Source organism: Schistocerca nitens, chromosome 8, assembly GCF_023898315.1.
Source record: "Schistocerca nitens isolate TAMUIC-IGC-003100 chromosome 8, iqSchNite1.1, whole genome shotgun sequence".
NCBI lineage: Eukaryota > Metazoa > Arthropoda > Insecta > Orthoptera > Acrididae > Schistocerca > Schistocerca nitens.
The window spans coordinates 188438754-188465956 of record NC_064621.1 but is presented as its reverse complement, the minus strand read 5'-3'; positions in this window follow the sequence as shown (position 1 = coordinate 188465956).

Here is a 27203-nt window from a genome sequence, read left to right as displayed (position 1 = left end):
CTCTTACTACGAAAGGGAAAAGTTCTTTCGCAAAGACTCTGTAGACTCGAATTGCTACCTAGTCAGGTCCAGTGGCATGTTCTATGATGAGTGATTTCAGCTACTTTTCTACCTCTTGGTCGTTTATTTCGATATATGTCATTCTGTCGTTCATGCGACGATTTAAAGGGGCAACCAGAGCCTCTGCAAAACAGTTTTGAAAAAGACATTTAGCATTTCGGCCGTCTCATTCTCTGTTTCAATGCCGTTATGGTCTCAGAGCATATGGGTGAAGCCTACCATCCATTTACTGATTTAACATGAGACCAAAACAATTTTTTGTCTAGTCGGTAAACAGAATTTTACCACCAACTGTTATTGAAACTCTTTTGCCGTCTCAGATGTACAATGTTATAGGCGAAGCCCAAAGATGTCTTTTCCTTGAACCTTGATTCTCTTTCGTAGATCGGGGAGGGCTACAACGCGTTTCAGTCTCTTCTTAACTACGGTCCTGACCTTAGATTCTTAATATTGTTGACTGGTTTCTGAAAAACTGTAGGCAACCTTTCCTTCCGTCAATTTTATCCAGCATACCTTCAGGATCTCAAAGTGTAGTTCTACAATTACTATCAACGTAGGTTTTCTTTGTTTTAGCCTTTATAAGTAACTCTTAGTATGTGCCATGCGCATTCCTACATTTATGTGGAATCCAAGCCGATTGTTTCATTAGTCATCTATCGGTTTCGGTTATTAACCACCATCCGGGATGTAGAGTCCAACAGATTAGTTAGAAACATCCCATATTTTCTTGAAGCCGAACCACATTAAAATTATCCACCATTGTATAACCAGACGTACAGTTTTTAACTAATCTGTTGCACCCTACAGCCTGGATGATGGTTAATAACCAAAACAAGCAGATGACGATTGGGACAATAAACAGCTGATGATTAAAATGCATTTTACAAAACAGTTTACAGCTGTTGAACCTCGCTTAATTGAAATATTATGTTTCAGTATTTTGTACCTGTCTCTTATTAACCTGATAGTACGGCAATAAACTCCCTTCTTGGAATTTGAATAATCACATTATTCTTGGAGCCATATGATTTTTGTCCAGTTTCATGTATTTTTCATATCATATGGGATGATGGGGTAATCCCTCGAGGATCGAGAAGAGTATTTATATAAATATAAAAAATTTTATGCACGTGTAAATAAAACATTAAACAAATTTAATAAAATATTCAATGAGGGAAACTCAGTTGGGAAGGTGATCTTTTCGCAGCATGCACTGTATTCAATTAACCAACTACAGTGAGCTGAGGAATATACTGAGAACGTGTCTCAGGTCGTATCACGCCACACGGTGCCGAGTTTGGTAGCAATAGTTAGTCTCATATACTGCTTTAGTTTTATTTTAATATCATTTTGACCTTAGTGAAAGGAAAACGGTGAAAGACAGCATCCGCAGAAAGCGATTAATTCAATTAGAAACGTACAGAAATGGATAGTTAGCGAAACATGTAATCCCAAAAGGGAGATAAGAAGGAGTTAGAGGAAGAGCCATTAAGCACGTAGACGAGGGATAGCGAATAAAGTTCATTAGTATCACAGCTTCATTAATAAGAAAAGTACATGAAACTCCCTACGACGGCGAAGAAGGGTATTCAGCTAACTTCTTTAATGAAGACTTATTCCTCAGAACTTGTTGCTAGGCAACGGCGCTATAAATTCGTCTCGAGTTACGCTGCATTTTCCTCAGACTTGAACCAGCACACGTGTAAACAACGTTTCCTTTCATTTACCAAATGCTGCATTTCCCGCCTGAACTGTTCGTAAGAAGTTTCCCGTTCCCTTTGCACCTGTCGGTTTCATGGTAGAGCACCCATTGTAAATAGGTTACAATATCAGAATTATAGAACACTGAGAATCCTTAGGACTTTCGCAGTATACATGGACATAATACCTTTACAACGGTGAGCCAATGCTTCTTTCAACTGCATTTGTTCCTGCAAACAATGTATTAAATTCCAAATGGTTGATGAATATGTTGCTGTTCGCCCGTTGCTCTTCCACCGAGTAAAATGATGGAGAAGGTAAGACGTTGTGACCCCTTCTCAACGACCTTTATTGGAAGGCCGACTAGTCTTCTTAAGATACAATTATTTTATTTGCTGGAAATTCCTGTATCAAATGGCCGTTTTGTGCCTAGAAAACCCTTTGATCTCTTATTAGCTGTATCCTCCTGCAAACAGAGCTAAGAAGGAAACATAAATTTAAGATAAAATTAATATTTCATATGTGTTTAGATTTTGCCACTTATTTTCCATTATATTGCCTGAAGAATGGAAAGACGTACTATCAAATCTCTTGAGAGCTCGTCTATTTTCGGTACTGTTAAATTGAAAGTTCTATTACATGTAAAAAATATGGAACTTCTTTAATATATTCCTTAAGCGTCCTTGGAAACTTTTGAACAGGAGGAGGGTAAGGTGGATTCAGTCTGGGAACGGCTCCTAGTTTTTGCGAAGCAATCATTGCTCAAAGAAGAAGATTTCCTGGCGGCTAGTCAGTGAAAGCAAGAAGTTTTAATAACTCCAGTGCCACTACCAGCTACAAAATCGCCCTGTCATTGGCCCTATGGCGCACAGCCGTCTGACATGTGACAAACCATGACAGTTTCGTGTTCCAACACGAATCAAGAAATAACTTAAATAGCTCTGCAGAGAACTATGCCCACTATTGACCCCATACGCGAAGACTCTCGACAGCTAGGAAAGTTAGGCACATCGCCCGAATGAAGATTTAACCCAACTGCATCTTCCTTTAAACGGTTATGCTCCTTAATATTTCCATTCATTATAGTGTATTACCAAAGAAACATGTCGCAATTCCTGAAAGAGAAGAAACGTTAAGGAAGTGGCTAGATTTGCCGAAGTGTAGTGCCTGCAAGAAAAGCATAGCACCCAGAAAAGATGGTTGAATGTCAATATAATTTCGTACACGTACACACGACCGGCGGATATGTAAACCATTTGGGTTCCAGTTCTCTGTTACAGGTAGAACAGCTACCAGACCTGGTAAAGTGTATGAAGGGCGTGAAGACCTTCGGATGTTGAGAAGTCTCTATGAAATACAAAGAGATACAGTTAACTCGTATTAGACGGCATTATTATGACCTAACATAGAAAGGTGGATCTATAATTGGCTTCTGGCCAAATCGTGCTATATCCGTATTTGGGATGCATTCGGATCTGACAGTGGCCCAATGTTACACTGTATGGAAACAAGAGGGTAGGCAATCGCGTCAAAAAAAAACGTTCAAATATGTATGAAATATTATGGGACTGAACTGCTAAGGTCATCAATCCCTAAGCTTACAAACTACTTAACCTAAATTATCCTAAAGACAAACACACATACCCATGCCCGAGGGAGGACTCGAACCTCCGCCGGGACCAGCCGCACAGTCCATGACTGCAGCGCCTGAGACCGCTCTGCTAATCCCGCGCGGCGCAAACTCGTCGTCAAGATTTCGTTGCTCACGTCACACCACCAAGGCTTGATCGCCGTATTGTGCACCAAGAATATCGCAAATCCAACTGCTCTATCCACCCGAAAACTATTAACTGAGTCGATATAACATTCCGTGCTATACCGCATCATTGGTCGAAGACTTGCAGCACCCAGACTAAGGAATTTCCCTACAATGTGTAGACTGCCGTTAACACCAAACAAACCGCTGCGTTTTTAGAGGTGCTGCGATGGGGAGGCATGGACTGCTGACGAATGGCGTGATATTGTGTTCAGTAATTAATCACGGCTCTCTGCTACCCCGGATGACTGTCAACGGCGAGTATAGTGGCGAACTCGAAACAGTTCCTGTTCCCCCAATATTTTGGTGGGGCACAGCGATGTTACTGCTGGTGTTATGGTATGAAGAGTCATCGTATATGAGTACAGGTCACGGTTGGTAATGATTGAGAGAACTCTGACCACACGGCCGTATGTCACGGACATCGTGATTCCTCACATGTTACTATAATATCCGGGTGCCATTTTTCAAGAGCACAATGCGTGTCGAAACGTAGCACATGCTTCTGCGAACTGTCTGCTTCATGTTTTTGGTCATTTCCGTTCCCAGTAAAGTCCAATTATGTGACCCCGTCTAAGCATCCATATAATTAACTGCTAGTATCAGGGATTTCAAGGAACAGTTGCAAGAATTGTGGAACTGCTCGCCTCACGAAAGGAGACGTCTATATGACACACTTCCAAATAGAATCAGTGCATGCCTCCAGGCCAGAGAGTGCGAGTGGGACCATACCGCCAAGTTCTTTGTAATTCTGACTAGTTTTTGTAATACTAAAGTAACATCCCATACCCTGTCAACGCCTGAAGTTATATTTCGTGTCTTATTCCTCTTCTGGTTGCTCTACGAATCTTCTTCTGACTTCAGTAGCAACAGTATTTATTAGCATTTATGAAGACAAGAAGAATAATTATTTTTCACAATACAATCCATTTCAACATTATAAGTTTTTCCCCCATACGATGCCCCGCGTAACTATTACAGCAATCGGCTCTATTTATAAAAAGACGATGTCATAAATACCGTTCATCATACGACACCCTATCCATACAATTTGATTATCACAGAATCTCGTCGCGAAAGCCATATATACTGAAGCATTCATCTGTCACTTGACACAAAATCGTTGCAGTCAATAATTGCTCGTGCTGCTATACTACGACACCATGTGGTTATTCAGAATACAACCACGACACCATTACCTACTGCTGCCTTTGGTTATGCCTAGTACAGAGTATAATGGCAATTCCCATCCGTAATATGACCTCAATAATTACCACCTCAATTTTATTTGTGGTGATGAAGCACACAGTGATCAACATTATTATTGTTGCTTTCTATTGCACTTGAAATGGCTCTGAGCACTATGGGACTCAACTGCTGTGGTCATAAGTCCCCTAGAACTTAGAACTACTGAAACCTAACTAACCTAAGGACATCACACACATCCATGCCCGAGGCAGGATTCGAACCTGCGACCGTAGCGGTCGTGCGGTTCCAGACTGTAGCGCCTTTAACCGCTCGGCCACTCCGGCCGGCTGCACTTGAATAGTAATGCAGTCCAGAAAGGGTGGACGACAGACAAAGAACAGAGCAGAAACAAGACGGTCCCCCAGTCAAAGCCATCGAGTGAATCCACCGCTGTCACCGCATCTTTCTCTCTCTCTCTCTCTCTCTCTCTCTTTCTCTCTCTCTCTCGCGCGCGCTCTCGCTCTCGCCCTCTTCGTAGGCAGCGAACACATGTCGCAATCAATGTCTTGCTTAACGTGATTCTTCTTAATTGTCACTTTGGGCTGGAAGGCCTAGTGTATTCTCTATATTCCTCCACCTGTAGCTTCTTTTCCTGGCTTTCGTGGTCCATTTCTTTATCTCAGCCCCATCACCTCAGCATCCCTGTTGATATCATCTGTCCACTCTGTCCGTGACCGTCCTTGGTCCAATCTGCCTTTCCCGGATCCTGAGAATGCTGGTCACAGAAGTCTTTCCAGTTTGATTTCAATTAGATCTCCTGCTGACATCAGTCATATTTCCTTCCTCTTTCAGCCATTATCAACTTGTGAGTATAAGTCTGACAGTTTCTGGTTTTTCGATATCCTCCATCAATGAAGCTGTGTGTCCCTCTTGGGGCGAAATATATTTCTTAATATCTTCTCTCAAACAGTGTTCACTGCGAATTACTACTGTGCCCTCACGTAGTTCAAATGGTTCAAATGGCTCTGAGCACTATGGGACTTAACATCTATGGTCATCAGTGCCCTAGAACTTAGAAATACTTAAACCAAACTTACCTAAGGACAGCACACAACACCCAGCCATCACGAGGCAGAGAAAATCCCTGACCCCGCCGGGAATCGAACCCGGGAACCCGGGCGTGGGAAGCGAGAACGCAACCGCACGACCACGAGATGCGGGCGCCCTCACATGGGATGAAAGACGTAGGCTGTTTATACTTTACCATCTGGATGACCGAGCTTGGTCTCGATAGGCCTATTTCTGTTTTACGACGTAACTTATCTTGAGTTATAGATTTCGTTTACTTTTACGAATCTTTTTTCAGATGTTCTCATACGGATGTAACGATACTCTAACAAGAAGCATTTAAAATGATACAATTCACGTAGGACATATCCAACATTTATGGGTGAAAGACTGTTCCAGAAGAGATTTATTTGAGTAAGTGTGAGATAGGACTGTTTGGAGCTGATCTCCTCTGTTTGTGCTTGATGCGAATATATAAACCTTGTGTCTTGCTGAACAAACGTGTTACATTGAGGCATCCGTGTCGTGTGGGAAGCGTGAGACACGACCACGATTGTTGAAATGCCCAACTACATTTAGGATACTTTTTGCTATGTTGCATGGCGCACCAGCGCTCTGGCTGTACTAAGAGCGCGCGTCTGCTGATGCGCCGACCTAGCGCCGAGCCATGCGGGTTGCGTAACCAGCAGGCTAGGCGCCCAGAGGGCAGTGCGGCACTATGCATTGTTAATTTTTTCAAATTGTTGCATCCTTGAGCCCCCGTTCACCAAATGTACGTCTAGCGGTTCTCGGATAACGCCCCCGGTTACAGGAGTCTAGGATAACACTTTATTAATAATTATAATACAAAGTAATATCACCAGTTACAGTTACATTCTCAGGAAGTACACCAAGTTCATTCATCCATACATGTATTCTCTTCATTAGAAACTTTTCTACATGAACGAGTATACAGAGTAAAAGGCATATTACTATAAACAAAACAAGGTCTACTTTGCGTCCTCAGGTCGATTCCACAGTGTCAGGTCTTGTAGGCGATGACATCTCGGTCTGCAAAAGATTCTAGTCCAGGTAGAAATGCCCAACCACATTTAGGATACTTTTTGCTATGTTGCATGGTGTGTGTAGAATTTATGCTACGTAGTCTATTTTCGAAGGTACGTAAATATTTGCTAGCTGGACTTTTTGCAGTTCCATCTAAATATCATATATTACACAAGTGAACGGAGCCTCTTATCTAGTGCGGAACAGATTTGTAATTGGCATCAAGTCTGTGCTGTAACTTGTTTCTCAGTTCTGCTCCTAGACACTTCATACTTTGCGGTTCTGAATGTTGGTCGTGGTGGTGTCAGCCTGTACCTAGAACTGTGTCCTAAGTCCACTTTTCTTACAGCTCAACTTAGCACCTGATGCAGATTCATGTCGTTATATTGTCCGCAGTCATGACTGTTTCTACCATTAAGCGGCCGCCTAGGGGAGCAAAATTTTAGGAGCGGCAAAAAAACGTTAATTTCAAATCAAGCAGCGAAAACAACGAGCAAATGATGAGAAAAAATGTAAAAGAGGAAAAATTAAAAACTAACTTATTTACAAAAGCTTGCGGAACAGTTACATAATGAGTCCTGGTTTGACAAAAGTAAACACGTTACCTCTGCCTAACTCAAAACTAAAACTGCAGCTACTGAGTACGAAACGGAATCAACTGAAGGAACCACTGCCTTTACACAATCACAGAAATCATTCCCCACCGGGATTTGGACCTCGCCGGCCGCGGTGGTCTAGCGGTTCTAGGCGCTCAGTCCGGAACCGCGCGACTGCTACGGTCGCAGGTTCGAATCCTGCCTCGGGCATGGATGTGTGTGATGTCCTTAGGTTAGTTAGGTTTACGTAGTTCTAAGTTCTAGGGGACTGATGACCATAGATGTTAAGTCCCATAGTGCTCAGAGCCATTTGAACCATTTTTTGATTTGAACCTCTACCCATCTTGGACGAATGATCAGAAGCCAATCGCATAGATCACTGCGGCTAATAAAAGTTGTAGAATTCTCAATAGAAAATTCAACTGTGGCGTCATTTATCTATTTAATCGCTAGAAAGTGGATACTGAAAAATGAGACATTTATTCCCCTTTGTAAATATATTTCAATTGAAATATAAATGAAATGACAGCATGATTATCCAGATGACCGACTCTGATGGTTCGACAAATTTCCCAGCACTATAGCATAATTTCTAAATTCTAGGAAAAATTCATTCGTTCCAGAAAATAGTTCCACGCCTTTATTGGTGCATTTTCTTGCAACGAATTAAAATAAGCAATTTTTACCAAATTTGGAAGCACTGGTACATTAAGTTGAGTTCTAGTTTAAAATGTTCATCACATTCTTCCAGTTTCAGATTTCTCAGACAATTTCTAAAACTATAAGAAAAATAAGAATTAAGACATTTGTTGTCTTCAATGAGTTGTAACGCAATTGAGGACAAAGCATGAAATTTGATGACTTTGCCCAGACAATGAGGGCAGCTGGTTAAATGATTAAATATATAATGTTGGGGAAGGGGTAGGGGCAAATTGGGGAGACCGATGGTAGTAAAAACGAGGGGCTTCAATACTGAACTCTCGTCTAGGGCGGTAAACACCTAGCAGGGACCCTGACCTCCAAGCGAACTTTATCGGCACTCATTACTAAGAAACCGACATGATCAGCGTACATACGACATACATTTTCTGTAAGTTTATTTCTAAACCTCTCAGCTGGTTCACTAGTGTGGTGAAGAATGGCTCCATTGTGACTACGAATAACGCCATCGACGCTGGGTAGCATTGGTTCACACGATTGTTGATTTAGATGGTGTGGCCGAGTTGCCCATTTTTTATAATTTGTGAAATGCTATCACGTAAGATAGTCGTTATTATATCACTGAAGTGATATGGGAAGCCTATCTCCAGCATTGTGTGTAACAGAAAGCAATGACTGACACGGACGAACGTCATGCATATGGTGCATCTTGTCCTGCAAACTTCGGCTTTGGCTAAGACGTCACTATAGTCTCCTAATACCTGAAAAACGGATCTAGCGCACCCTACGGTTGTTTGATAAGGTCCTGTGACAAAATTAATCACTTTTTCGATTCTTCATGGTTGCATGCCCTCGAAAAATTTGTTAGTCACTATTAAGAAAGGCGATCGGATGAAGCTTTTAACTGAGATACCCGACAGACACTTGGAATTGTTACATTCGTATTTATTAATTGGCTGTAAATCAATATTCCTCTCCGTAATTTCATGCCAGAATATTTGCTATATTTAAGCATGGGTTTCGTCATGTCCGAGATACATGTGTTTCGGGCTGAGAAGTACAATAGTTTTCAAATGGTGTTTGGCGATTTCTTCTGTCACACGTTCTGCGTCCTTTGTGGTGAGCTTTTCTGGGACGTTAGTTGCTCTTTCGTCTGCTGCATTCTCATAAATTCCTTTGGCAGTCATCAGATCAACGTGGTGTTTGTAAATCTCGTTTATGATATTCTTCTGATCCTTTAGTGCCCTTCCGTCAGGTAACTCAAATTGCGTCAATATTTTTCTGGTTATTCTTTTCCTTTCGCGTATGAGGCAAAAGATAACCGGTTAAAGATATATCATGATTCTTGCTCTGATTTTGACACCACCTAGATGTTGCTTTGTTAACAGTCGAATTTTGGCTTGAATTTTCTTAATTTTAGTGAAGTTTTCCATAACAGTGGCATCAAGTTTAAAAAAGTTCTTGGGACACTGGAAATAAAATTGCAGCGTTCGTTTGCGCAACGAGTTTCTACGGCGCGAATAGTTCATCAAAGAGCTTCGGATTTTTGTTTGTGTACATTTCAACCACCAGATGAACACACCAAATTAAGACTTACTTTAGGTCTTAAGTCTACCCACATCTTATTCCTCTGAATATTAGCGCTCAAATTTTTATGTTTCCCACTTGTAATCGAACAACCGAGAAAATAATTCCGTACCGCTCGAAGATACAAATCAGACTAGATTTGAAGACATCTTAATTCAGAGCCAGTTGGGTTGTACAGCCGTAAAATCGATAAACCACCCGAACATTGTCAGACTGTCTTTGATAACGAGAAAGAATATTTTATTTATAAACAATTTCTCCCTACTTTTTACTGTCGCGTTCAATAAATTAGTGGAAAACTCTACTAAAATATTCACTGTAATAATTAAAATAAAATACAACTCACCACGATAACCTTACTATGAATGTTTGCTTTTATAAAATATGAAGTATCTGTAACAGAGACTGCATATGTTGGCAAGAATTAGAAAGCAGAGCAGACTACGAAATCGACCATGTTTACTTGCTGTCTTGTCTCATGTTCAAGTAGTTTGGGAAAGAAGCACTTCATAAATACACACACCAAGAAAAAGTTTTGCATGACACAAGTTCCCAGGACTTCTGAAGATATACGTTGACTGTTCGGAGATGTCTCTAGACCCACCCAAAGATGTAAACAACCATGCATGAGCAGCGCCTATTAGACGGAGGGGCTCGGACTGCCGATCAGTTCCAGCCAGTCTACTAGGAAGAAGGTACACGGCTGGTGTTGTCTGTAGTTCAGCCATGCGTAGACGGTCAAAAGCGCAGTTCGATCGCATCCGCATTGTTACTTATTGCCAGGAAGGGCTCTGAAAAAGCCAACTGTCCAGGTGGCTCCGAATGAACGAAAGCGATGTTGTCCGTACATGGAGGAAATACAGAGTGACAGGAACTGCCGATGACATGCCTCGCTCAGGCCGCCTAAGGGCTACTACTGCAGTGGATGACCACTACTTATGGATTATGGCTCGGAGGAATCCTGACAGCAGCGCCACTATGTTTAGTAATGCCTATCGTGCCGCCACAGGACGTCGTGTTACGACTCAAGCTGTGCGCAATAGGCTGCACGATGCGCAACTTCACTCCCAACGTCCAGGGCTACGTCCATCTTCGCATCCACGACACCATGCAGCGCGGTGCAGATGGGCCCAACAACGTGCCGAATGGACGGCTCAGGGTTGGCATCACGTTCACTTCACCGATGAGTGTCGCATATGCCTTCAACCAGACAATCGTCGGAGACGTGTTTGGAGGCAACCCGGTCAGGCAGAACGCTTTACACACATTGTCCAGCGAGTACAGCAAGGTGGAGGTTCCCTGCTATTTTAGGGTGGTATTATGTGTGGGGCTGACGTAAGCCGCTTCTGGTTATGGAAGGCACCGTAACGGCTGTACGATATGTGAATGCCATCCTCCGACCGATAGTGCAACCATATAGGCAGCATATTGGTGAGGAATTCGCCTTCGTGGACGACAATTCGCGCACCCAACGTGCACATCTTGTGAATGACTTCCTTATGGCTAACGACATCGCTCGACCAGAGTGACCAGCATGTTACCCAGACATGAAATATATCAAACATGCCTGGGATACATTAAAAGGGCTGTTTATGGATGACGTGACCCATCAACCACTCTGAGGGATCTACGCCGAATCGTCCTTGAGGAGTGGGACAATCTGGATCAACAGTGTCTTGATGCCGGCCGGAGTGGCCGAGCGGTTCTAGGCGCATACAGTTGGAACCGCGCGACCGCTACTGTCGCAGGTTCGAATCCTGCCTCGGGGAATGGATGGGTGTGATGACTTTAGGTTAGTTAGGTTTAAGTAGTTCTAAGTTCTAGGGGACTGAGGACCTCAGAAGTTAAGTCCTATAGTGCTCAGAGGCATTTGAACCAATTTGACTGTCTTGATGAACTTGTGGATAGTATGCCACGACGATTACAGGAATGCATCAGTGCAAGTGGACGTGCTACTGCGTATTAGAGGTACCGGTGTGCACAGCAATCTGGACCACCACCTCCGAAGGTCTCGCTGTATGGTGGTACAACATGCAATGTTTGGTTTTCATGAGCAATAAAAATGCCGAAAATGTTGTTTATGTTGATCTCTATTCTAGTTTTCTGTACAGGTTCCGGATCTCTCGGAATCGAGGTGATGGAAAACTCTTTTTTATGTGTGTAAAACTGTGTACTATCAGTTACACGTAATTTTATCGGCAGAAGCAGGAAGTGGCAGTATGAGTTAAGCAGTAACATATGTTTTTATCGCCCTTACACTGTGGCCTACTGGAAGTAGCGAGACGATTTGTGAAACAGACGTTTCCTTTAGTGATTATCTGTCTGCTTTAACTTGATCACTGAAAGAAAATTGTAAAATGCAAGGAGTTCAGAACACAGGCGAGAAAATAAAAACGGGGGAGAGTCAAAGAAGCACACCTAATTCTACCGAGTAAATGTAGTAGTCGGTCGATTTTAATCCTCGTTTCACTGATTCCGCGATGCTGCATTTGATTGTCCGAAATCGCTTAGTTCGCTCTATCCTAACAGTGCTACAAGGTGGGAAGTTTTTCAGCATGGAAAGTTTTTGACTTTTATTGACGAACTATGTGTAGTGGTTATGTTGCCGCGATTACAATAGACAATTTTGATCGTTCTTTCCTTATTTATAGACTGAATGAGAGTTTTGCCTAAGGATGAATGCATGACTGTCATCGTTCTAAGTTTCTTGTTCCACGTTCTCGCGAGGATTGCGTATCTTTTCATGTTAGCTGGTTCGAATTGCTCCACTCCTTTTTGAGGCCGCTTTTTCTATCATGGTGTGTGATTTCCGAGCACAGTCGACTTTCTTGGTTCGGAACTTATTTTATTCATAGCTTACGAAGTCTGTTTGTAGATATACATTCAGTGTTGTGTTGCTATCTATTAACTTGTGTTACTACGTTTTTTGAACAGTGCCAGTGACAGCGTTCTCAAGAAAAATATTTTCAAAATCTATAATGGTCAAAAATGTGTCACCTATTCATAAAGCTTAAAGTATAAAAACTGGAACGCTCCAAAAATTTGAATCTCGTCTCATGAACGAGCTTTCCGGGTTTCACTGCGCTTATGACAGAAAAACACAAATCATTGTTATAATGGCCTTGTGGTTGAAACTCTTTTCTTCTTTGCGTTTGTATCCTTATAAATAATAACGCAATGTAGTTCTGCCTTCAGCAAACACAACTTTTCTTTTAGTATCCAAACATGTTTCGGAGAAATATCTCTAACTTCGGTGGGATCATTTTTTTCACTGTCAAGTAACATACAAAGAACTTATGTCAAATAATACATAGCATTTTTTGGGGTTATAGTAATTACAATAATAAAAGTATTCACAGAAATATTAAAAGGAAACATAAATATATACCTCAGTATTACATGTTAGTGTTCACGTTTCTGTCTGACATTTACTGCACAGCTGTAATCATTAACTTGCAGTATCTGTATTAATAAGCATTTATGAATATTTTGTTACGTAACTAGCAAAATCTTACGCCTAATATTAAATTATCAGCTTCTTTCTCCTAATGATTTTTTTCTTATAGCCCTATTGTAATGTTGTTTTCTAAACATAGATTCGCAATTTATTCTTTTTGACTAGCATTTTTTCGGCTACAGAAGTAGTTTTGAAAAAATTTGTTGAAGTGTATGTAGACTGTGAACAGACTTTGCGAAATGGTCTGTTGGGAGGGAGACGGCGGAGTATATATGTGAATGTGCCTACTCTGAGGCGTTTCCACGCTTCTACAGGGTGACTGATTTGACCTTCCTAGTCACACTGATTCACTGTTTGTGTGATGTTCGCTTGTTGAGCCATCTTGTTCTGTGTATTCTGAGTTGGCGTTTTGAATTTGGCAGTGACAGGTTCAAGAGGCACGCACACACACAGACACACACACACAAACACACACACAATAACAAACAAAGGTACAGACACTAAAGCCCTGTGTCAATGCAAAATTAAAAACTCATTTATATTATTCCTAAAATTTGGCAAACTATGGAACAAAACTTTGATAAATGCTTGTTAATTCCAGATGACATAATGCAAAGATCAGACAGACACGTTAACAGCAATATGTAACATTAGGATTTATTCGCATATTTGTTTTTCCTGTGAATAGTTCTGTCAGTTCTTTAATTTATACAGAAATCTAAAAAAACTGTTATTTATTGCAATTCACAAATTCATTATATGCCATTTCACAGAGTGTAAATGAACCCATCGAAGATGGAAAAGCTACCCCGCAACGTGTCCGGGAACTGAAGCAAGAAAAACTGTGTTTCCTTAAGGCGAAACCACCTGTTCCCATGACATAAATGTTACATTTATTGATTCATGATGTTTATTTTCGCAGTCGGTGCTTCTGAGCACTATAGTTATATAAGAACTAGTCCCTAAACCTAGTTACAGAAATGAGAATAAAGCTCAGTAGTGTATACTTTATTATTACGTTCGTTCGCAACCATGTCTTTGAGACGCAAACTGTAGTCTTGTACTAGGCTGCTGAAGGAACACAGTAGCTAGTATTCTTCCTGTTGGTTGTATAAGCAAACCTTGAGCACAATGCCTAATATGTTTTAAAACTCTGTAAGCGACGAATTTCTTACTGGTTAGCACAGAATTATCCAGCTAAGGTGATTTAATTTTGCATGATATCTCCATTGAATAATCAAAGCTGTTTCCACATAAGTTCCACTTAAATTCATAGAATTTATGGTTATGAGTCCAGAAAACTTCTTCCACACGGAAATTGTAACTAATCCAATCGTGCACGTTGCGATTTATCTGTGATAGCCACCACTGGAGCAATAAGTCTGAGACAATGCAACATCTTCTTACTAGAACATGATCGCCTGTAAAGTGAAGGCGTCTTTGTCTCGCGGTTCTAGTATCGCCGAAAGTCATAATTTTAATCTTTTCAGTGATCAAGTTAAAGAAGACAGATAATCACTAAAGAAAACGTCTGTTTCACAAATCGTCTCGCTACTTCCAGTAGGCCACAGTGTAAGGGCGACAGAAACATATATTACTGCTTAAGTGATAGTGCCACTTTCTGCTTCTGCCGACAAAATTATGTGTAACTGAGAGTACACAGTTTTACACACATAAAAAAGTTTTGCATCGCCTTGTGTATTGTTTACTCCTGCATGAAATCTAAGATATTTACAAGTGCAAGTAGGTGATTGCTTAAACACCTCTGTGTATTTTGTAATTAGTCTAATCTTATCATTGTTGCCCAGATGGGAGCAATACATAGTTGTATGTAGTAAACTCCTAGATTCCTCACTTAATACATGTTCTTGAAACTTTGTAATTAGGCTTTCATGGGATAATTGGCATCTGTGTTCAAGAGTCTATCAATTCAGGTTATATAGCATTTCCGTTGCACTCTGCGATCATTTGTGCAACTATTTGTTTTTGCATATGTTCAATATCTCTGTTAGTCCAAATTGGTATAGGCCTCATAGTCTTGAACAATATTCTAAATTCAGCTGAACTATCCAGAATTTTCTTCAAATCAGTGTCGAACAACTGTGCTTTGGTGACATGACATCGTTGTTTGGGAACATGAAGTCCATGAATGGCTATAAATGGTCTCCAATCAGCCTAAGATAACCATTTTCAGTCAATAATCAGTTCATCTGGACCAGAGGACCCAGTCCATCCCGTGTAAACATAGCCCACCGATTATGGAGCCACCGTCAGGATACACAGTGCCATGTTCTCAACATGGGTCCATTGTTTCATGGGGTCTGCACTGCACTGAAACCCTACCATCAGCTCTTACCAACTGCAGTCTTGATACATGTGACCAGGTAATGGTTTTCCAGTAGTATGGTCCAACCAACATGGTCAAGAGCCCAGGAGAGGTGCTACACGCAATATCGTGCTATTGGCAAAGGCATTCAAGTTGTCTGCTACCATACCCCATTAATGCCAAATTTTGTTGTACGTCCCACATCGGTTTCTGTGGTCATTTCATGCAGTGTTGCTTCTCTGTTAGCACTGACAGCTCTATGCAAATGCCGCTGCTCTTGATCACTTAGTGAAGGCTGTCGGCCACTGTATTGGCCACAGAGAGAGGTAATGCCTTAAATTTGTTATTCATTGTATGTAAACCCAGGTCTGCAGCATGAACGTTAGTCCGGAAAAATGATATTATTAGTAGAATGGTCCCGAGTTCGAGTCTCGGTCGGGCACACGGTTTTAATCTGCCAGGAAGTTTGATATTATTAGTACATGTGACATATTGAACTCCAACAAGTTTCTCTCGTCATATTGTCTACAGTTACGAGAATGTAAACTCTCGTTATTGTTTTCTCTGTCGCATTCATTATTTTATATACCGCCACAAAATCGTATGCCCCTTCGTTTCCAACCTATTCCTTTTCTGGTTAAGCCATTACCACATATTTCATTTTCATTTGTGGGAAGATTGCTATCGTTATGACTGATTTCGTTCCCATCATTCTTATATTTCCACCTTACGCCGTTCCTACTATTACGTTTCGTTACTCTCTGTGGCGAATCAACAACCTGACACAAGGCATTCTAAATATTCCCAGCATTATTTGTGTGATTCCCGTAATGGCATACGTTCCTCTCAGTGACAATCCTGTGTAACTTACCTGCTTTCAAATGGTGGCCTTCATTGACAACATTTCTGTTTTTAGTCCTATGTTAACCCCTTTGAGCACTTTTCTCATAGAACAAAAAGTAACTATTCTAACATAGTAATTTTGGTAGCATTTCCACTATTGTTATTTATTGGAGTATGATTTCTTAATATCGAATATAATTTTTCTTCTACTCTTTCAGCGAAGATATCAGTGCCCGTGGCAGAAAAATCTATGGCTCCCGGCTGAATACCAACTACGCTGTCAGATGTCTCTTTAGTATTAGTTTACAAAGTTCTGTAGTGACTCCATTTTATAAGACAATGTTGACCCTGTTTACTGTTTAACTTAGAAACTGACATAACGTTTTTCAATCTCATTGTTGGCGTCAACAGAATATACTTCTATTTCTTTAGTGCTTTCGATTTGCTCATCCGTGATTAGGCTATTACTTACATTCAAATTTGAATCAGAATTTATTGTAACACTTGGTATTGGTTAAGCTTGTTCATCTGAGACTCCCTCACTGTTTACATCAGAGGCTGTCCTGTTACAATCTGCAATCTCATCATTGACAGCAGCTTGCAAAGTACTAACAATGCTTTCACTTCCATGGATATTCTTCTTTATTACATCCCCTAATCTCTCATCCACTGCTTTACATCTTTGGCTAAACTTCGTGATATATTCGTCTACTAGTCTGAGGATTTTTGTTAGTTTCCCTAATGATTTTCATAAGTCCTGGTTATTATTCCAAGTAGGCTCTTCTATCTTTGCAATTAAAGATTGTTCGGTATTCACTAGCTTTTTGTTAGTATCTCCATTCTCTTGTTAGTTGCATTCAGCTTTCGCTGTGGCAGAGCGGTTCCAGGCGCTTCAGTCCGGAACCGCGCTGCTGCTACTGTTGCAGGTTCGAATCCTGCCTCGGTTATCGATGTTTGTGATGTCCTTAAATTAGTTAGGTTTAAGTAGTTCTAAGTCTCGGGGACAGATGACCTCAGATGTTAAGTCCCGTAGTGCCCAGAACCAATTTTTTGTATTTAGTTTCTTCTCATTCGCTTCTAGTTTATTCATCAGAGATGAAAATATTTTCCCGCAGATTAAATTCTGTACCCTTATTCTTGTTTATTTCATCTCCTGTGGTCATACACACACTAATAACTGCCTAAGTGTTCGCTGTTGTTTCAGAATCCCCAATTATGTTTCCTGGTCTTCGCTACCTATTATATCACTCATTATAATTGCTGGTCCTTCCTTAGATTTTGCGAATGGAAACATATCACCCTCCTCTCGTAAATCTACATTACCTTCAGATAGATTCTGCTCTGCACATTCATTTAGGTGACTCAATAAAACAGTGTGACTTATTCCAATACTTCTAAGCAAGATTATTTTCCCATTAGTACAATTTTCTAACTCACTCGAAATGAATTATGACCTGCTTTAGGTAACGCTCTGGTTCCCCGCCGTGCGTCGAACTCTGGACCTCTGCGCGTGCGACTGGTGTGCACCCCCTCGCTGCCACGCTGAGTGGTACTCCTTCCCGGCCGGGCCTGGTATGATGAGATGTTTTCTTTGGTAACGCGGCGGTCCTTGCCATCCTTTACGCCGTTGTCTTCTCGAAGATGGTTCATTAAGTTTTATTCGCGAAATATTCGTGCTCCTTGTATGCTATTAGTATTTTCCTCTATGCACACTGAACACGGTTCGCGCCAGACTTCTCGCACTCCGTGTCGTGCACAGTTTTAATGTTGCTATCCACAAATCACAAATTTCAGTCACTTTCAAAATTAGTTATACACTTACCGTTTCCTCCTCCGTTGCACTTGCTGTCGAAACTACACTTCCTATTCCTCGACGGTCAGTTATCCCAATGGGACTGGGTTTCTTCCCACTCAGAGAGCGTCAAATCCATCCGTCACAAATTATCCGTATTCTATCGGATTTTCCAACGCAATATATATCAAGTACAAATCCCCCACCCCCCGCCATCCCTCCAACCACCTTCTTCGCTAAACTTTGAGAAGTGTCTTTTCATTTAGGGAGCGCATGAAAGATGGCATTAGGCGTACATTATGACCGGTTGTGCTTTCCCAACAGAGATTAAGACAACCTGTCCTTGGTTTACCCTAGTGAGTCGCTGTGTATGAATTTAGCCCATCTGTTTTGTGGCAAACCTCCCGTAGTTGGTGTCCCTCGTAGAAGCATTTTTACCGCGATCGGATCCTCAAGTACAATTCCACACCCTGTAATTTATAAGAGATGAAAGCAGAATGTCATATCCGTTGATACAAGTTCTTAGACGGCCGGAATGGCCGAGCGGTTCTAGGCGCTACAGTCTAGAACCGCGCGACCGCTACGGTCGCAGGTTCGGATCCTGCCTCGGGCATGGATGTGTGTGATGTACTTAGGTTAGTTAGGTTTAAGTAGTTCTAAGTTCTAGGAGACAGATGACCTCACAAGTTAAATTCCATAGTGCTCAGAGCCATTTGAACCATTTGAACAAGTTCTTGGATGCTCTTATGATCGTCCACGGGCAATGCCAGATGGTCCAAGGGCTACTTGGGCCAGTGCAGAAGCCGTAAACTTACTCCCTGCTATGCGCTCCGCAGTGCTGTCTCTGTTTATTGAATACTTCTGATATCTGAAGACGCAATATAAAACTTAAATTTGGAGAATGTAGAAATAATGTGTAGTCTGTAAACGAGAGGAACCTTACTACTCACTAGATTTGACGTGTTGTTTCAACGAATAGTCAAAGTTATTTTCGGTTAAGGCGTGATGTAAGTTTATGCATTTTGGTTTTGTTTCCAGAAATGTCTCTCCACGTAGAAACTGCATCTAATCTCGTCGTTCACGTTGTCATTTGTCTGTCTTAGCCATCACTAGAACAATAAGTGAGGAACGAATGGCACATCTCTCCACTACATCTGAGGTAATGTGGTCGCCTGTAAAACTGGCTCGCGGTTCTCGCATCGGTGATGGCTATAATTTTAGTCCATCTGTAACAAAGCTACAAGCTGACCGATCGAAAATCAGAAAGGAAATTTTAGGTAAACTTCCCTGGCAGAAATCGTCTCGTTACCTATGATAGTCCATAGCTGAGAACGCCACATTCTGCTTCTGCCGACATAATTATCGGTAATGTGAGTACCCGTTTTTTGTATGAAATGTCCATTTTCATACTGCCTTAGTACCACACAGCAGGAAAAATAAATCGATCGTTTTAAAGTCCTAAATGAGTAATATCTTACTAATTCATGCCGATGTAGGCACATTTCTCTTACAGATACTTTATGATTTATTAAGATATAATTTCGTCGTAGGAGATCCTGGTAATTTGTAATAGTACACTGCACATCTTAATAACTGTTTCCATTATGTTATTGAGCACAAGAGTAAACATCAGAGAAAAATTAATAAATAGCTTTTTCTTTCACATTATCTAAATTAGCTTGATAATTCTGCGTAGTTTACACGCCTGTGTAAACTTACTGGTTCTGAGCTAAACATGTTGTCAAACCAGATTTGAACTGCATTTTCGTCCAGAAAGCAATTTTCTGGTCTGTTGTTCGATAAGGAACGGGAAAGGTAAGCTATTGAGTGCACAAGATTAGAAGAACTAGTGCGTGAGGGTTGTCCTCCCAGCAAACTTCTAGACAGTTTTGCTTGTTAAATAAGCAGAGTGAGTTATCTTGATGCACTTTTGTTGGTCGCCTTCCTGATACTCCTACCGGAATATGTCTCGAGTGGACACAGCCTTGAGGACTAGTTCGTGGAACACTACAAACTTTTTGAGGCACCAGATGCAGAATATTATGATCACACAGATGCAGTAATAATTAACGCTTTGATTCTTATTGCTTGGTATTAGAGAATGCAGTGCTGCTAAACGAGACGTCTGAGCCTTCCTTACTGAATAAAAATGTCACACCTCGGTTAACTCGTCACAGTTCGTCACGTAAGTTTCAAATGTTTCACATGGCTCTGAGCACTATGGGACTTAACATCTGAGGTCATCAGTCCCCTAGAACTTAGAACTAACTAACCTAAAACATCACACACATCCGTGCCCGAAGCAGGATTCGTACCTGCGACCGTAGCGGTCCAGACTGACGCGCCTAGAACTACTCGGCCACACCGGCCGGCCGTCACATATGTAAGTTATGTATTTAACAACGCTTAATTAACGGTCATTAGTTTCAAATAAGCAAAATCGAATACGTAACTGGACAATAAATACTACAACGTCAAACAGGAAAATGGCAGTTGATAAATACGCTCATAGTGCCTGCCGCCGTCGCTTGAGTGGGAGACGCTTGGAGTGAGGTAGAGGGAGGGAGGTGTGTGACCGGTAACGGTTGCCGAAGGCCGCTGCGTGGGGACGAAACTCTCTAACGTATACTGTTCTGATGCTGACGCAGCCACGAGCTGTTTTGCAGTATTATTAGTGAAAGCTTTTGCAATTACTGTTGGGTTACAAAGTGAGGCGAATTAAATTCGAGTTTCCCCCAGATTGATAATTTTAGCAGACAGCTGAAATGTTGTTTAATAAGTATGGCAAGGAATGAATTGCACTAGCGAATTTTTGCCTAAACTGGGCGACACTTACCATTAGACCATGAGCTGATACTTCACAGTGAATTCGAGGAACAGAAAATACTTCTTCTTTTGCACCATACAGTGTTACGAGCTCGTGCATACGGCCGAACTTAAAATACTGAGGGGCGTCGGGTTTTATTGTCCGCCTTAAGTGAACGCTAATTTAGTGTCTTGCACATACCGGCTGGCGCCCATGTTTCATGTCTTAGAGTCTCCCTGCTGACAATGGCTTGCTGAGCTCTGTATCCCACTACGTCCTCTAGAGGACGCCGGGATCTCCTGCTGTGGCCACCACACCTCCGTACCTAACACCAATAAAAGTCTACACAACTACGGATGTATTACAAGCGGTTTTCCACTCTCTTCCGGCCACTATACCCACTCTCAACCCATGTCTGGATGAAGGAAGCGGCGTTACTTCCTGACTTTTACATAGACGTTTCCTTTGCCACAGAAGAAGTTACACTCTCGCCTATACGTCACTATACAACAAGTGTATGATTTAACCACAGTGAGGACACGTGCGACCAATCACGTAACTACGGCCGCAGCAATCAGGGCGGTTGCATTGGGTGTTGTTTCCTTGGGGGAGGGAGGGCATGGATGGGAGCCATTTGTGAGACTTAATAAGAAATGAGTTAGGGCAAAATGAAGGGCGACAAGGGAGGGCGGAACTGGGAGAAAAAGTGGAAGAACACGAAAGAAGAAGAAAAAGAAGATGTAAAAGTTAAAAGATTGAAGGCTACTAAAATAGTAAGGGAGCGAGAAACACAAACGAAAATCTAGACGAGATTCGGATTAAACTGTATTAAGGAACATTTTGATAAGGCATATTGTTTCACCGTTTATCAATGCGTTTCTCGTTTTGGGTACTAGTTAACACACCTTTATGCCACTTGAGTAAATGCAATTAAAGCGTGAAGAGTGTATTTTGTATTTGTTGTTTTGATCGGAAACGCAATAGCCATCAAGGAATCGTCCTGTTGTTGTATGAATGCGATTTAGGAAAGTGTTGTTGCCTGGTATGAATTGTGTCACACATAGAATAATTAATGATATTTGTACATCGAACTTCAAAAGTGGTTTCAATGGCTCTGAGCACTATGGGACTTAACATCTGACGTCATCAGTCCCATAGAAATTAGAACTACTTAAATCTAACTAACCGAAGGACATCACACACATCAATGCCCGAGGCAGTATTCGAACCTGCGACCGTAGCAGTCGCGCGGTTCCAGACTGAAGCGCCTAGAACCGCTCGGCCACATCGGCCGGCTATCGTACTTCACTGCGACGCTGGATTGACTTCAGTGGACGATTAAACAGGCTAAGCAGCGATGAAAATTAAACAACTGAAGATGGGCGACCCTGACAAAGCGATGAGTTTGCTGGTGGAGAGAGCGGTTGAATGTGTAGGGTCTCAAAGTCGAAACATTCCCATTTGGTTAGCAGATGAGGCGCTCGCTATTTTTACGAATGAGAGAAAAAAAATTTTTTAACTGTGCTGCACAGATTGAACATTTCATGGAACCATCAACTGCTGCCATACAGGGTGTGTCAGGAGAAAAGGTACATGCTTTGAGGAGTGATAGTATTAGTGACTGTGAACAAAAAACCTTAAATGAACGCACGTCCTTTCCTTAACCGTATCCGACAAACAGCTCTTTGAAGATCGTGGGTTCAGTCGCATGGCCTCCTTCACCAGCAGTCAGCCACATGCGAATGCAACTAAAGTGACATTAGGCTACGTAGTATTGTCTTTGCCGGCCGGTGTGGCCGAGCGGTTCTAGGCACTTCAGTCTGGAACAGCGCGACCGCTACGGTCGCTGGTTCGAATCCTTCCTCGGGCATGGGTGTGTGTGATGTCCTTAGGTTAGTTAGGTTTAAGTAGTTCTAAGTTATAGGGGACTGATGACCTCAGATATTAAGTCCCACAGCGCTCAGAGCCATTTGAACCATCTGTTGTCTTTACTGACCATTTCACTGCCAAATTCACTTGCATATGGTGGGGCGACGAGTCCTGCAAGCGCTAGATCGATTGCTGTGAAGTCATCTCTTCGCCACCGAGGTCAATCGATCTTTCTCCATTGAGTTACTGGTTGTAGGGTGGGATTACGAGTAGTGTCTACAAGCGTAGAGTGGATACAAAGGACTAACTTACTGTTCTTATTTTACATGAACATTTCAACTGTTCGCTTGACTAAAATCTGTTCTCTGTCAATAAATATACTACATAGCAGATTCTTAAGGCTCTTCGTTGCCACACTTCAAATGAGACAAAATATGAGGAAACAGACTAGTCCAGCACTAGAATATGTAAATAGAATCATTACGATGCAGGATGTCTCAAGTACGGAGTGACAAGATATTTATTGAACACTGAAATAAAGTGTGAATGGAATTAATTAAGTCGCAAAGGTGATTAGTCAACAGAATATTTCCTTTAGAAGCAATATAAATATTTACTCACGTAGTATAATACCTGGAAGGACATATTGGAAAACTCGTTGTGCCGTACTAGCTTACTTCCCTTTCAACATACCGCCTGCATACATTAGACTAAGAGATGATTGATGGAAGCAAACTTCGCTAATATCTATCAAAGCAATCTACATGTTTCTATTTTGTCCGGAAAAGGAGAATCAGTAGCCGACCATTCATATAAATCTAGGCTAAATACTGTGCATCTCAATATTCTTTCACAAGACTAGTATTTCTCTGCCTTATTGCTTCTCAGCTGGGCGTTAGGAAGGGCTTACGGAGGACGCAGTCAGTGTCTTAGAGTCCCTAGTGTATGTCTGCCATAATGCATCAGATCAGCCTTATGCGCTTTTATGCGAAGACTGGAAACTGTGCGGCCTGTTTCCATTCCGTTTGTTTCGAGACCAGAATATTTTTTAGAACTGCAGTGAGTCATCCCAAGCTACTCTCATTTTGATTCCGTATTTGTAGAGTTACGTCGCAGGTTCGAATCCTGCCTCGGGCATGGATGTTTGTGATGTCCTTAGGTTAGTTAGGTTTAACTAGTTCTAAGTTCTAGGGGACTAATGACCTCAGCAGTTGAGTCCCATAGTGCTCAGAGCCATTTTTTTTGTAGAGTTACGAGAAGACTTTTGATATCATTCTTCCTATGTGGCTTCAAACCACATTGCTTTCCTACGGAATATGGTCTCAGTTGTATGAAAGGATTCGTGATTTCCCGCCTGAAAATTCACAGTTCGGAGTAACTGACGGGACGTGACCCAGTGAAACGGAAGTGATAAGAGAGATTTCGGAAGTACAGTGATGAAAGCCTTTTGCTCTTTCAAACTTATATAAAGTATTTAGCACACAATCAGAAGATTTCTCTTACATTTTGGGCGGGTAATACTATTGCCTAGTAAACTCCTCAGAACAGCAAAACGAATAGCAAAATTATATGGAAAATATATCTTCACTGTGTAAAACGTGAGAGGTGGCCGTAAACAATAAAATGTGTGAGGTTCTCCAAATGAGTGCCCACACAATCCCGATAAAGTTCGCTTGCACGATAAATCAGTGACATTTAGAGGTTGTCGATTCAACTAAATACCTAGGAGCTACGATCACGAACTGTTTAAATTGGAACCGTCAATGTGGAAAATATTGTAGGGAAGGAAATCCAAAGACCGCGTTTTGTTTTTGTAGAACACGTAGAAGATGCAGCACTCTTCTTCATCCTCTTTGTGACTACAACTGCTCGATGTAACATCCCGACGAGGTAGGACGGACGGAAGACATCGAATAATTTCAAATAAGTGCAGCTCTTCCTGTATTATCACGAAATACGGCAGATTATCTCATAGATATGGTAAACGAGTTAGGATGAAAATCATTGAAACGCAGGCGTTTTACACTGCGGCGAAATGTTTGCACTAAACTCCACTTGCCAATCTCCTCCGCTGAATGCCATAATATTTTACCTCGACATAGGAGACACGTCCATTGTAACAAGAGACATCGGTGTTTGCACGGTAATGTTCAGTTGTTCATTATTTCCACGTGCTTTTTGTGAGAGGATTGATAATGACAAAATGTGACAGTGCTTCAAAGGTACCTCTGGCAAGCACTTCAACTGTGATTTGCAGAGAATTCATGTGGATGTTTATGGTGGATTCAGACGTTCAGGGAGGGGTAGTAGAAAGGAGGGAGAGATCTAGGAATGGATAAGAGTGCTGAAGTGCAAAATAAAGGACTGAACAGTTCACTAAGTGCTCCTTACTTAGACGTATGCCACAGTCTGTTTCATCTTAGGACAGAGAGAAAAGGAAAAGATGTCAGAACGAAGAATGGTTTATAGATGAGGAAATATAAAAGAATACAATGAGATAAGTTTTGAGAGGAACGATAGAGAACAGTAAAGAAAGCAGAAATTAAAGAGGAAGATATGGTTTCAATGGAAACCGATAGATTTATTTATAACATTTTGGGAGAATGAATTAGAAGAGCAATTTAAGTGCTAATGTAAGAGAGGCGAGAGAGAGAGAAAGAAGGAGAAATTAACAATGAATAAATGTAAGATGAAATCGTTCGATTAATTTTAGATGAACGGAGGATGTATTAATGGTTGGTTGGTTGGCTGCTTTGGGGGAAGCGACCAGACAGCGAGGTAATAGGTCCCACCAGATTACGGGTGGATCAGGAAGGAAGTCAGCTGTGGCCTTTCAAGGAACCATCCCAGCATTTGCCTTACACGACTTAGAGAAATTATGGAAAACAAAATTCAAGGTGGCCCCATTGGCTATACAAATACAGGGTGATTTTTTCCACTCTAGGGATTTATCGATGAGAGTATACGGAACAAAAAAGGTGTGATGAACTAATGTACGGAAATGCATGGTTTTTATGCTACAGACCGTTTATTTAATCATACCTTGCTACAGAGATTGTGGCATAATACGCGCTGTAACGTGCAGCCGCAGTTACATTATGCACGGTTTCCTCCCAGAAGGTGGTACTGCTCCTCATGCGTAATGCACTAGAGCCCTCTCCTGCCGTAGTAATTGCTAATGTTGTGTCCGTTTCACTTCTCTTGCTGACTCACCTTTTAGTGGATATGGCACAGCGCTCTACATAATGGTTCCGTATTCGACTCAAGAGCTTGCCGACATGGTGTTTACTTATGGAAAGGGAAATGGCAACGGGCGGCGGGCGGCAAAGTTATATCAGGAGACTTATCCCCGCCGACAACAACCACAGCATTCAACATCAACAACAGTGTTTCGCCGTTTGTCTAAGACAGGGACGTTTCCGGAAGCAGGAAATTATTAAGGACGCGCCCGAAATGTTCGAATACCACACTTTGAGGAAAATGTGATTGACATTGTGGAAGGTGACCACCGTGTCAGAACCATGCAGTTTGCATGTCACTACAGAGTAAGCCAAACAGCCGTGTGGAACATTTTCAGTGACAGAGTGAAATTTTCACTCTGCAGAGCACTGTCCGTTGATATGAAACCTCCTGGCAGATTCTCCGTGACAGCTGATACTAACTTCATTACTTACAGATTCTGCAGGGCTTACTACGGACAGATTTTCCTAATCGGAGCAGTTTTATCGCAGGTTTCTCTACCGGGAAATCACAGTTCCTGGATTTGTGTCATCCATCCTATTCGCAGATGAGGCAACCTTTACGCGAAGAGGTATCTTCAGCTTTCATAACAGTCATCTGTGGGATACTATACAGAACCCCCATGGTATGGCGACAGTGAATCATCAACATCGGTAGAGCCGGAATGTGTCTTCCCTGCTCGATGGACCGGACAAGATAGTCAAGTTGCATGGCCTGCTCATTCACTGATTTCTGGCTGTGGGGTCACCTCAAAAGTATCGTCTTCTAACATGTGTGAGACTGGTTCTGCTCTATCTTCCTACCACAGTTGCGTAAGGACGTTCTGTGAGTATTTTAGGAATTTGTGGGGAACCTACGGCCTGCAAGGTGAGAAGACACCAGCTCATCACGAAGAATTCGAAAGAGTACAACAGTACGGGCAGTGATGAAATCAGGTAATGAGCTCAATATCGGTTCCACTACACTCATTTTAAAGGAAATATTATCGCTAACAGAAATTTATTTGCTTTTCCTGTCAGAAAATACGTACATTTTCACGTAACTATGTCGTGTGACATAACCGGTTAACAGGAATTGCTACAGGAATTCAGTGTAAGGTGTGTTATTTGTTCCACACCTTACAGTCTATAGACACCATTAAAGATGTGGA